This window comes from Rattus norvegicus, chromosome 20, assembly GCF_021556685.1.
Source record: "Rattus norvegicus strain SHRSP/BbbUtx chromosome 20, alternate assembly SHRSP_T2T, whole genome shotgun sequence".
Lineage (NCBI taxonomy): Eukaryota > Metazoa > Chordata > Mammalia > Rodentia > Muridae > Rattus > Rattus norvegicus.
In genome coordinates, this window is record NC_141553.1 from 2,610,885 (window position 1) to 2,624,575 (window position 13,691).

Genomic DNA, 13,691 nt, shown 5'->3' on the forward strand with positions numbered 1-13,691 from the left:
CGTGAGTTCTTCTGTAGCCTTAGTCTCCTCTTGCGAACTAACAAGGCAGAACTTCCCTCATGTCCTGGCCGAAACTGCTCAGTAACACAGAGCTGGGAAAGAAGTAAAGACCATAGACAAATCCAGCAATAGCGACTCCTGAAACCTGAAGCACTCGCTGAACGCCTATGGTGATGCTACATTAGTCACTTTATTCTCCCTGACAAATCCAAGGACAGAAGTAAACTGTGGCCTGGAATGCTGGGGATTGGACACTGATAGCGGGCAGAGGCGGGAGCTAGGACGCGCCTCCCTCCACAGTCAGCTGGTCCGCACGACTCCACCCTAGCCTGAGCTCTGATCGCGGGCACCACATCCGGTCCCCGTTTCCCGCGCGGACTGCTGCGCGGGCCAGACCGCGGCCAGGAACCGGGCTTGGCGGGACTGGGCTCAGCGAAGGCCGAGCGGCATCGGGTCGCAAGTGGCACCTCCTGTCCAAGTGTCTGGCTTGCTGCTTCTCTGGCTACCAGAGTCAGTCTCGCTTCTGCTACCAGTGACTGCCACTGTGTCCTCGACCGGTCGCTGCCCCTTTCGCCACTGTGCGGTCCCTTCTGCCGCTACAGCCGCTTCCAGAGGGACAAAAGTTACAGACTGGCAGATAGCACAAGCTGCCACGTGCCTGGTTGGTAATTATTATGTGCAACGCGTTCACATAAAATAAATCTTAAAAACAAAAGTATATATTTGAAAATAACAAGAAGGGGGCCTGGGCGACCTCCTCTCTTACTCTCATAAGGACGCATTTCTAACACAGTGACAAAATGCCTGAGAATTCAACTTGCAGTCAACTTTTCCACCCCACATACCCTTCACCACCATTGCACACTGTCCTCAGCACGCCCCTGTTCCTTTCCTTTCTCTCCCTTAGATGTGGAAGAAAATATAAGAGGGTTACCTACCCAGTACAGCCAGAGGGCTGCAGCTCCCAAGACTCCTGTGCCAGCCATAATGGCTGCAGTCTCCCAAAGCCTAGGACTGGAAAAGGACCAAAGAATTCTCAGCCTGAAGGGAGAAATGTCCTAAGGGCAGAAAGAAAAATCAAGTTAGGAAAGCATCCATTAATCACGGAGAAGGAAGTTCTTAAAGCCAAGGCAGAGTACTGGGAAAGAAGGAGCAGGTGTCTGCTCTACCACAGGGGACATTGGAGAGCACCATGATCACTCAGTATCCTATCTATTGCATAGACCTCACCACAAAGTCTTTCATACAGCAGTTTGCAATTGAAAACTAAACAGATGGCTTTTAAGATAGACGAGGAGGTACGTGGTACCCTGAAAGATTGACCTTAAAGGATCACCCATCTTACTAAGAGTGCCCAAGGTATAGGAAGGGAGGGTCCTGCAATGCGGTTCAGATCTCCAGGACAAGAAAAGGCAAGGGTATGAGAGCTGAGCCCTGCTACTAAGGGTGATTGCAGAAAAGAAATGCTGGTCTCCACTAGGAAAATTTCACTTGAGAACTTGGCTGGATGGGACTTTGACCTGTCTCCTCCCCAAACTGTCCTTTCCTGGCTTTCCCACCAATATAGCCCCCAGGTCTGCTTACCAAGAAGAAGATGCTCTGCTCCATGGAGAACACTAGATCTTCTAACGTGCCCTAGACCAGCTCTTGAAAACAGGTTCTGTCCAAGACAGTCGCTCCCGCGTGCTTCTCTGTGGTGAGCCCGCGAGTTCTGTAGCCTCAGGTCGCTGGGAAGGCGGGGCGGAGTTTGACTCACCCCTCAAGCCGCAGAGGCAGGATCCTGGGACTCCTGGGCGGGCCTCCGGTTCTCCGCCCTCTCCCTCTGCGATCCCTGCACTTCCCTCCCGCCCGTGGCTGCCCGGTCGCCCAAGCCGGGCCCCAGGTGGACGGCTTCTTCCTGAGCGAGCTGTGCTGGCTCTTCTGCTGCCTTCTTCGTCCCAGCCGCACCGCCGCCAAGCTGGCCTTCTTGCTCAGTAACACAGAGCAGGGAAAGAAGTAAAGACCATAGACAAATCCAGCAATAGCGACTCCAAACTGAAGCAGTCTCTGAATGTCTATGAGGATGGTAGATTGGTCACAGTATGCTTCGAGACAAATTCGAGGACAGAAGTGAACTGTGGCACTTTTTTATCGATATTTATGATGATTTCTTAGGTGCTTTCTCTGGGGAGCTGGGGTCTGGGCAATGACAGCAGGCAGCACCGTGAGCGAGAAGCGCCCCTCTGCACAGACAGTCCAGGCTGCTGCCAGAACTCCACGCCAGCTTGAGCTCAGAGCCCTCCGTCCACGGGCCACGGCCAGCCGAGCAAGGGGGTCGCAAGCGCGCGGGGCCGGCCCCGCACCCGCACCCGCCAAGGACCGAGGGCGCGTGGAGCGAGCCCGGTCCCCGCCAGGCGAGCGCGGCCGGGCCCCGCCCCGGCCAGGCCAGCACAGGGGGCGCACGGCACTCCCGGCGGGCCCCGACCGGGCCAGCGGAGCGCTGAAAGCGCGGGCACTCGGGGCCGGCCCCACCGGGGTCAGGCGAGCGCGGGGAGCTCGGCGCTCGCGGAATCGGGCCCCTCCCCGTCCGGGCAAGCGCGGGATCGTTCCCGGCCCGGCGGAGCGAGCGCGGGATCAGGCCCCGCCCCGGCGGGTCGAGCGGGGACCGGGCCCCGCCCCAGCCGGGAAGCGCGGGTTTTCCCGGCACACCGGGCGGACCCCACCCCTGCCAGGCGAGCGCGGGGGGCGCGAGGCTCCCAGGGCGGAAGGTCCAGACAAGTCGCGAGCAGGGCTGAAAGGCCTGGCGAGACCGGCAGCGGTGTGAGCTGGGCCCAGACCCTGGCCAAGGGGCTGACCGGGGGTGGGGCCCCCCGAGGTAGGTGGAGGATCGTGGCTCCGGCGGAGCGTTGCGTTCTCAGGCTTGCTGCTACTGCGGGGACCAGAATTAAGGTTTGCTTGCGACTCCGCGACTGCCACCGCGTCCCCCTCCCATCGCTGCCCCTGCCGCCACTAGGACAGGCATTGCAACCTGACTGGGCCTTGCTCGGTGTGCTCTCCCTGACTGCTCCTACAGCCTCTTCCAGAAGGACAACAGTTACAGCCTGACATCGCAAATGCCGCCTCGCACCTGTTTGTTAATTATCACATGCAACACGTTCACATGAAATAAATCTTAAAAAACAAAACTATATATTGGAATATAACAAGAAGCAGGGCCTCAGCGATATCCCTTACTCTTGTAAGGACTCATTTCTAAGACAGTGACAAAACGCCTGAGAATTCATCTTGAGGACAACTTTTCCACCCCACCTTGCCTTCACCACCATTACACACTGTGCTCTGCACGCCCCTGTCCCTTTCCTTGTCTCCCTTAGATGTGGAAGACAAACTAAGAGGGCTACCTATCCAGCACAGCCAAAGGCCTGCAGCTCCCAACACTCCTGTGCCAACCACACTGACTGCAGTCTCCCAAAGCCTAGGACTGGAAGAGGACCAAAGAATTCTCAGCCTGAAGGGAGAAATATCCTAAGGGCAGAAAGAAATATCAAGAGTTAGGAAAGCATCCCTTGCTTTGCAGAGAAGTTCTTAAAGCCAAGGCAGAGTACAGGGAAGGAAGGAGCAGGTGTCTGCCTTACCAGAGGGACAGTGGAGGTCACCGTGATCACTCAGTATCATATCCATTCATAGACCTCCCCACAAGGACTTTCACACAGCACTTTGCAATTGAAAACTGAACACCGGTTTTTAAAATAGACAGGAGGTATGTGGTACCCTGCATGATTGCCCTTAGAGGACCACCCACGTTGTTATGGGTGTCCATGGAGTCTACTGTATAGGAAGTGAGGGTCCTGCAAGGAAATTCAGATCTCCAGGAAAAGAAAAGGCAAGGGTATGAGAGCTGAGCCCTGCAATGAAGGGTGATTGCAGAAAAGAAATGCTGACCTCCACTAGGAAACATTCTTTTGAGAACTTGGCTGGATGGGATTTTGAGCTGTCTCCTCCCCAAACTGTCTCCTCCTGGCTTTCTCACGAATATAGACCCCAGGTCTGCTTACCAAGAAGAAGATGCTCTGCTCCATGGTGAACTCTAGATCTTCTAAGGTGCTCTAGACCATCTCTTGAAAACAGGTTCCGTCGGCCACCTTCGCTGCCACATGCTTCTCTGTGAGGCACCCGAGTTAAATACCTCACCTAGCCGCGAAGGAGGGGCAGCAGTTTGACTCACCCCTCTGGGCCAGTGGAGGATGTCGGACTCCTTGTCCGGCCTTTGGTTCACCGAGCTCTCCCTCTGGGCTCCCTGCACTTCCCTCCCGCCCACGGACGTCCCTTTCCCTGAGCAGGGCCCCAGAATAAATGGCTTCTTCCTGGGCAAGCTGTGCTGGCTCTTCTGCTGCCCTTCTAGTCCGAGCCCGCACTACCTCACTGCCGCCAATGTGACCTTGTCGCCGAACCCACCTACACAGTCTGACTCCGGAGGAGCGCTCGCCCGCGCCCGCTGCGGCCCCCGCGTCCGCCCAGGCGGCGCACCACGCTCTGGCCGACGAAGGTGCGGGCCCCGGTGTGTGCAGCCTGCACATCAAGGATCGCGCCAACTGGCAGTACTCGCAGCGCGAACTGGACGCAGTAGAGGTCTTCTTCTCGCGCATGGTCCCTGACAGCCGGCTGGGCTGAATATTTCTGCGCTGGGCGCCCTCCCGCCCTACACGCTGCTCTTCTCACTCCGCTACGCCTTGGACTTGGGCCAGATGTGTAGCTTCTACATCCGCATGGGCTCGCGCATCAACTGCAACATCTTCTCTTATGACTATTTGGACTATGGTATGAACTCCAGGCAGGCGCTGTTCACTCGGTATGGCCTGAGTCCTGAGAACATTATCCTCTATGGACAGAGCATTGGCACCCCCATTAGAATATGTGACTTGGTGTGGGACAATCACAGTGACTGCTGAAAAATGAGCATAGAAGTATTCAAGAGCTCATTGGTTGGTCACCAGATTTCCCACAAAGCTCTTTAATCTCTTCTGCTTCTACCTTTAACTTTGTGGTTTGTGATTCTAAGATAGAAAGTGGTCGAGGCTCAGGAGCTACTGCAAACTTTCCCTTACTCACTGAGTTGTGTGTGCTAGGCATAGATTTCCTGGTGCTGAGTTGGGCAGGCATGCCACCATTACCCAAGACATGCCGATATGTGTGGGCAAGAATGACCCTCACCTCCAATCATGAGAATGCACTTAACCCTAGATCATCTTAGAATGGCTTCAACAACAGTCATTTTTACTGTTATTGACTAATTAAATCTTATCGTAAAGGCAGTTGTCCTTGGTAAACATAGATCTTGGTCTCCAGTGACTGAATGAAAACCCCTACAGCTCTAGAGGAAAACATATATGGAGCTTGGAAGATAAGGTTAGTGGCTTAGTTTAGAAAGCACTTGTCACCAATGCTATCCCTGAGACCAACACAGTGAAAGGAGAGAACCAGGTTCTGCAAGTTTCCCTTGAACCTTCTCATTTGTGCTGCAGTGACAAGGTGGCTGGGAACACATGCAAAAGGACAGACTGACTGACTGACTGACAGACACGCACACACACTCAGACACACACAAAGGCACACGTGCATGCATGTACACGTGCATGCATGTAGGCACACATGCCCATGCACATACAGTAATGTAATAAAATTTAAACGCCACAGTTAAGGGTCGTATTATACGAAGGGAAAGAAGAAGAGGAAGGAGGAAGGAGATGAAGAAATAAGATTTTCCTGTAGGTCTCTTCTCAATTCCAGATTAAGAAAGATGTGGGGAGAGGGCGACATGCCAGTGCTCTGTCCAGCATCACAGGGTCTGGACAAGTCTGCTGTTGGGGTCTGGGATGGGGTATCCCTAGCAGGCTCTTCCACACCTCCCTAGTCTCATGCCCACCCCCACCCTAGGTGAAGTCCTTCTGCACTGACACTGATGACAAGTTGGCTGTGGGAAAGTAAAGACCATAGACTAATCCAGCAATAGCGACTCCAAACTGAAGCATTCGCTGAATGCCTATGGTGATGCTAGATTAGTCACTTTATTCTTCCTGACAAATCCAAGGACAGAAGCAACCTGTGGCCCTTCTTTATTTGTTAGGCGCTTTCCCCTGAGAGCTGGGGACTGGGCATTGCTTGCAGGCAGAGGGGGAGGGAAGTCGCGCCTCACTCCACAGTCACCTGGGCGGCAGCCAACAAGCCACCCCAGCCTGCCCCCAAGAGCAGTAGCGACAGCCCGCCGCGCGCGGTCGGAAGCGCGGACTGGGCGACAGAGCGGGATCCACCGCAGCGCATGCGGGTCAGCAGGGCCAGACCTGAGGAGCTCGGCCTGGGCGGCTGCGCTGGACGGGCCTCACTGCTGGACCCTCCGCATCGTTTGACCGGCCGCAGCTCGGGACGGCAGGGCAGGCGGGTCCGTAGAGCCGGACAGCACAAGAGCCGGATGGACCGCTGCAACGCACCGGCCGCAGCCCGGGCCAGGCGGCAGCGCGAAGAAGGTGGCGCCTCCTGTCTAAGAGTCTGGCTTGCTGCTTCTGTGGGGACCACAGTCCTGCTTCCTTCTGCCTCCTGGACCGCCACTGCGTCCTCCTCCCATCTCTGCCCCTGCCACCAACACGATGAGCTTTGTAACCTGACTGAACCTTGCCAAGTGCGCAGTCTTTCCAGAGGGACAACAGTTCCAGCCTGGCACATCGCATATGCAGCCGCGTGCCAGGTTGTTAATTGTTACATGTAACACGTCCACGCAAAATAAATCTTTTTAAAAAACCATATATATTTGAAAATAACAAGAAGGGGGACCTGGGCGGCCTATCTTACTCTAGTAAGGACTCATTACTAAGACAGTGACAAAATGCCTGAAAATTCATCTTGAGGTCAACTTATCCACTCAACAGACCCTTCACCACCATTACACACTTCCCTCAGCACGCCCTCTCCCTTTCCTTGTCTCCCTTAGATGTGGAAGACAAGCTAAGAGGGCTACCTACCCAGTACAGCCAGAGGACTGTAGCTCCCAACACGCCTGTGCCAGCCACAATGGCTGCAGTCTCCCTAAGCCTAGGACTGGAAGAGAACCAAAGAATTCTCAGCCTGAAGGGAGAAATATCCTAAGGGCAGAAAGAAAAATCAAGAGTTAGGAAAGCATCCCTTGCTTCACAGAGAAGGAAGTTCTTAAAGCCAAGGCAGAGTACAGGGAAGGAAGGAAGGAGCAGGTGTCTGCCTTACCAGAGGGACAGTGGAGGTCACCCTGATCACTCAGTATCATGCCCATTGCATAGACCTCCCAACAAAGAGTTTCATGCAGCACTTTGCAATTGAAAACTAAAGCCTGCTTTTTAAAATAGACAGGAGGTATGTGGTACCCTGCCTGATTGGCCTCGGAGGACCACACACGTTACTAAGGGTGCCCATGGTGTCTTCTATATAGGAAGTGAGGGTCCGACAAGGAGGTTCAGATCTCCGGGAAAGAAAAGGCCAGGGTATTAGAGCTCAGCCCTTTAATTCAAGGGAGATTGCAGAAAAGAAATGCTGACCTCCACTAGGAAAAATTCACTTGAGAACTTGGCTTTGTGGGACTCTGACCTGTCTCCTCCCCAAACTGTCTTGTCCTGGCTTTCCCACCTGATATAAACCCCAGGTCTGCTTACCAGGAAGAAGAGGGCTCTGGTTCATGGTGAACACTAGATCCTTCCAACCTGCTCTAGAAGAACTCTAGAAAACAGGTCCCGGGGATCCCTGCAGATCACTTGTGCTGCACCAAGTGCTGTCTGTGACTGACTGTTTAGTGACTGATGTGACTCCAGAAGGCTTGATTTGTCACTCTCATTAGAACATGTGAGATGGTGTAGGCTAATCACAGTGACTGCTGAAAAGTGTGCATGGAAATATTCAAGAGCTCATCGGTTGGTCACCAGGTCTCCCACAAAGCTATTTAATCTCTTCTGCTTCTTAGTCTAATTTGAGGTTTGTGGTTTTAAGATAGAAAGTGGTCAAGGCTCAGGAGCGTCTGCAAACTTTCCCTTGCTCAGGGGTTGAGTTAGGAGTGGGATTCTTGGTTCTGAGTTGGCCAGACATACCACCATTCTGAAGAGCATGACAATTTAGGTGGACAAGAATGACCCTCACTCCAATCATGAGAAATCACATAACCCTAGATCACCTTACAATGGCTTCAACCAACAGTCATTTTTACTGTGAATGTCTAATTAAACCTTATGGTAAAGGCAGGTGTCCTGGTAAACATAGATCTTGGTCTCCAGTGACTGAATGAAAACTCCTACAGCTCTAGAGGAAAACATATATGGAGCTGGAAGATAAGTTTAGTGGCTTAGTTTAGAAAGCACTTGTCACCAATGCTATCCCTGAGACCAACACAGTGAAAGGAGAGAACCAGGTTCTGCAAGTTTCCCTGGGACCTCCTCATCTGTGATGCAGTCAGAAGACAAATAGGAAAACATGCAAAAAGAAAGACAGACAGACAGACAGACACGCACACACACTCACACACACAAATGCACATATTCATGCATGTACACACACAAGCCCATGCACTTAAAGTAATGTAATAAAATTTAAACACCAGAGTTTGGGGTCATATTATAGGAAGGGAAAGAAAAATTGGAAGGAAGAAGAAGAGAAAGAAATAAGATTTTCCTGTAGATCTCATCTCAATTCCAGAAAAGGAGGGTGTGGGGAGAGGGTGACATGCCAGTGCTCTGTCCAGCATCACAGGGTTCTGGAAATAGTCTGCTATTGTGATTTAGGATCTAGTAGTCCTTGCAGGCTCTTCCACATCTACCTAGTTACACACCCCACCCCCAAACTGTGTGAACTCCTTCTGCACTGGCACTTATGACCCCATATTATGGCATTATAATGGGGGTTGTTATCACCCCCATCAGTTAGTGAGAGCTTGAAAAGACAGCCAGCATTGATGTTTGCATTGGTTATAAAGTCTGCACAGACCCCCAGGATTCAAACCTGCCCTGCATCTCAAGATCTGCCTAATGGATGACTGCACTGGCCCCTAACCAGAATAGTGCCTGTGAGTGCAAGGGGGTGGGGGGAGGGAAATGGCCTCTGCATAGAAGAGTGGGAGTGGCTACTGGGGAAGCCACACCCCTGTGTTTCTGACCACACCATCTGACACTTTTCCACCTGGGATCCCAGTCATGCACAGTACTTGCACAGTACTCCCCTTCAGGCCGATGCATACCCTTGGGGTCCCAGGAGGAGGTCTGGGACTCACCAGTAACACTCCACAGGAGCACACTAGCTGTAGTATTTCCTCACTGGCCAGTCCTGGAGGAGCCCTGGTTCAGGGAAGGCTAGGGGGACAATGTCCATTTGGTGAGCTTCCACAGGGACACAGAGATTAGGAACCCAGGGCTTCCTGGATATGGCAGGAGGGCCAGACTACTGAGAGTTAGAGATAAAGAGAGCCCAGGGCTCAGAGCAGAATTTCCTACTGGGAGAAGACCCTACCTGTCTACTGAAACCAGCCCTTTGTAGTCAGCAGCTCAGCAGCAGGGAATGGCTGCTTCTGGCTCAGCAGGGACCAGAGCATTACAGTCTGTCCTGAGTTTTTCTTTCCACCCTGGCCACCCAGCTCTGTTCCTTCATGCATCCTTCATTTTCATGAGTTCACTTTGTAAAGGCATCTTTCCCTGGACATTTCCTTCTCTGGTGTTTCCAGAAACATTTGGTCCCTGCAGACTCCTCTCCTGTCCCGACCTCAAGGGAGCTTCTATGCATGTCCAGGGCTCCCAGGAGCTGCACTGCAGGCTGCAGATGGGAGGCGGCTTCAGTCCCAGCCATGTCAGGATCTGCTTCTGGATCTGGTTCCGCAGCACTCGCTCCTCCACCTGATCTAGCAGCTCATAGATGGACTAGATGCTTCTCATAGATGGAGTAGACACTGCTCATATATGGAGTAGATTCTGCTCATAGATGGACTAGATGTTGGGGTGGACCGACTCAAAGTGCTGGATCTGAAACCAGATGACAGCGGAATTGGTCAGCCTGCACTTGGCAGTGGGTCTTCTTCTATTTCTCTTTTAATTTGTCAAAGAGATGGTGGCTTCATTTACAAAGCGTTCACGGGCTTGTTCCTTCCACATATCAATTTGTATTAACCTTGATGTAATTTTTTCCTATTATTTGTCTCTTCATGATTCCCACAGTTGTACAGTTATTGCCCCCTCACTTGTTCCCCATCCTGACCATCCATTGGGTTTCCTGGTGGCCCTGAGGATGAGGGCTCTTCTTAGGTACAGGAGCTGCTTCCTCTTCTGCATACTAGGATCTGTCACCCAGAAAAAGGTGCAGTGTTCCTCACCCCCTGACTGTTGATCTCTGACGGGAAGCCACACACATAAAATAATAAAAACAATACAGAGGGCCATCCAGGGAGGCACGGCCACCACACCTGAGGACCTGGGTTTGATCCCAGATATCCACAGAAAGGAAGAAGCCGGTCTCTTGAACGTTGTTCTGAGGCTGTCACCAGCCCTTGGTGGGATGCACTCACACACACTCACTCCCCACCACAAAGTAATCTCACACACAAACACTCAAACGAAAACAACAGAAACGAAACGCACCAGGTTGTGCTCTAAATGTCCTTTTAGGACACTTATGGGATAAAGAGTGGTGGGACCACATCCCCATCACCCCTCACCTGCCCACCCACCCCACCCCATCCTATATGCTAATGTTCAGGAGTAGTGTGGGCACAGAAAGGAGTCTGGATATAGCTGAGTGAAAAGGGGGAAGGAGTCCTCAGAAGGATGGCTTGAGGCAAGACACTATCCTCAGGAATGAGCCCACAGCCTCTCCACCCCAGGCCAACCTGACAACAGTCTGGCCTGTTAGCCATACCCTCCCTGCCCTTCAGTTCTCTTGACTGTTGATTGACTATTGGTAAGGAGGACTTAGGACTGAGTAGAGGAAGATCTGCAGGCCCAGAGAGACTTCCCCAACTGTAGCCTACATGTGTTTCCTTCCCACATTCAGCAGTTTTCTTCAACTGCTTATTCTGTCTGTGTGAGTTCCAAATTGAACCCTGTCCGGGACCCCTTGAGTGAGACTCACTGAGGCAGCAATAGATGCAATTGCAAGGGGAACTTAAATCCAACAAGTTAGGGTTGACTCCCTTGGGCGGAGGGTGGGGGGTAGGACCCTGAGCAGACTCTAATGGAGTTATACACCTTTCAAACAATTGGAGCACACTGGTAACTAGGCAGGGAACTTAGGCAGGCTACTAATGGTGGGCACAGCAGCTGGTAGTCAGTCAGTTAAACATTCTGAACAAGAGGGGGTGCAGGGTGGGGGACAGTTGGGGTCAAGTGGAGTTTCATTGTCACTGGGTGGTTGAGATGCACAGGTAGCTTATTTTAACAGTTACTCAGGAAACTAACCACTTATGCAAGGGTGAGGTCTCTGTCCCTGTAGATGTGAGGTGGAACTTTCCCACTGGCCTCAGATTGTCCCCGATTCTGTGGAGATTTCTCTGCTGCTCAACATCTTGAAGCTAAAACTGTGCGATTTTTTGTTTTGGAAATTCATTGAAAGTTTTTTGATGGTGCACACACAGCACAGGGGCAGCAGGACAGTGGTTTCTCTAGTGAGGGGATGTGACTTCTCCATGCTGATTTAGGTTACCTCCTACCTATCTGCAACCAGGACAGAGAGAAAGGTAGAAAGAGGGGTAACCTCATCTCCTCCCCTCTATGTTGATCATCAGAACCTTTCTCCAATGTATGTTAAGACCTGCACACCTCAGGGCAAGACTCACATCAGGGACAGCATTTGTGTCCACAAGAGAAACTGCATCCCTTGCAGGGGCTCGGAAGCCACAACTCACCTCCAGCTTTTGGTCCACCTATTATTTTCTGATAGTAATGACCACAGAGAGAGTGTCCCTGGATAAAATGTGTGACCACACTCTGCCCATCCATCACCCATCAACACCACCCATCTATAGTAACAGGCAAGAGTAGTACGGGCATGGAAGTCAGTCTAGTGAGGGGGACTGAGAAATGCCCGATTCCCTGCTTAAACTCCAGCACTCCACACGTGTTACAGATGATATCCCTGATTCATTGCAGTTAGCTCTTTGTGCTGGGATTCCAGGCAGTTGGACAGCACAAAGTTTCAGGAGCTCAGGGGCTTTGGAGGATTTCCAGGATCCTGGGAATGGGTCTGGGAACTTGGTAAATACAGGGGAGAAAGGGAATCACCTGGAGAGAGAGAAAGGAGGAAATCAGGGTGCTAATTTGTGTCCTTATGAGAGGAAGGCAGGAGGTCAAAGGATAGAAAGTAGAGAGTGGGAGAGTCAGACTAGGAAAGGAACCAAAGGTATGGAGATGACTCATTCACAGGTGAGTGACCTACAGGTCACTCTGCTCCCCTCCACTCTGCTCTCCTCCACTCCGCTTCACTCAACTCTAGTGCCCAACAGTGGGCCCACTCCACTCTCCTACCCTTCACTCTTCTCTTCCCCACTCTGCTCCCCTCCACTCTACTGCCCTCCACTCTGCCCCCTCTACTCTCCAACCCTCCACTCTGTTCCTAGCCACTCTGCTTCCCTCCACTCTGTGTCCTACTCTCTGACCTCCAGTCTTTCTCTTTGTGTCCCTTCTATTTCTTCTTATTGTCCAACTCCGCCCCCACAGACAAACAGAACTGCCAGCACATTCAGGTGTCTTAAGAATTTATTCTGCATTTTCAGGACATGGAGTAGAGGACAATGACCATGTCTCTGATGAAAATGTGGGTTCACTAGCCAGCCATCATGGCACACACAATTAATCCTGGCACTCAGGATGCACAGGCAGGTGCCTCTGAATTTGAAGCCAGCCTGATTCACCCAGGGAGTCCAGGACAGCCAGGGAGAAAAACTCTGTTTTGAGCACCACCCCTCCCTCACTCCTCAAAAGGAAACTTTCCTGCATCTGAATTCCCAGTATATGAAGGCCATGTGATCTACCCATGGCCCATGGACTGACACTGAGGCCCATGATCCCTGAGGATGCTTGTCCCACCACTGCTTGGTCGCCCCTGACAGAGTTTTGCATTCACCCCAGCAGTCATCTGCAGCCTCTGATGGTTTCATCCATAGCTGCTGGGGAACCTGTGGGGATCATTTAGTCTCTGTGTTCATCAGCAGGGCTGCTGTGCCCTTGGATTGGATCCTTTTTTGGCAGCCTCAGTGGTTCCAGCTCACGGGATGATCCTGGTTTTCCAAATCTTCCCTGAAAATCAGGAAGAATTTTTAATATTATAAACCATGAACATTTCCTGCAGAAGGACAGAATAAGATAGAATGATTTGCCCCATCCACCAGTGCAGCTTGTGCTTATATCCAGTGAGTTTTCAGTTCTTTGGGTGAACATTTTGGGGGTTGAGTAATTATTGACATAAATCTGACTGGTAAATTGGAAGCCTCTAGAGTTTTGAATTTGCTGGGTTTCTGCTGATTGGTGACAGCTACCCACAGTGGGCACAAGGGTGGGAACATAAAAGCCATTCAGAGGCAGACACATGGAACTGAAAAAACAAAAAACAAAAAACATGGTTTGCAAATCCAATGAAGAGGGGAGACTGCATACTGGAGTGGAGCCAGCATTAGTTTGCATTGTGCTTTTAAATTTTTTACCTTAATTTTTCATTGGATACTTTATGTA

General features: G+C 51.7%; 1 pseudogene; it reads left to right on the top strand.

Annotated features, from left to right (window-relative positions):
- The first annotated feature begins 4,223 nt into the window (after positions 1-4,223).
- LOC147998439 (alpha/beta hydrolase domain-containing protein 17C pseudogene) lies at positions 4,224-4,928 on the top strand (annotated as a pseudogene).
- Positions 4,929-13,691: the final 8,763 nt, after the last annotated feature.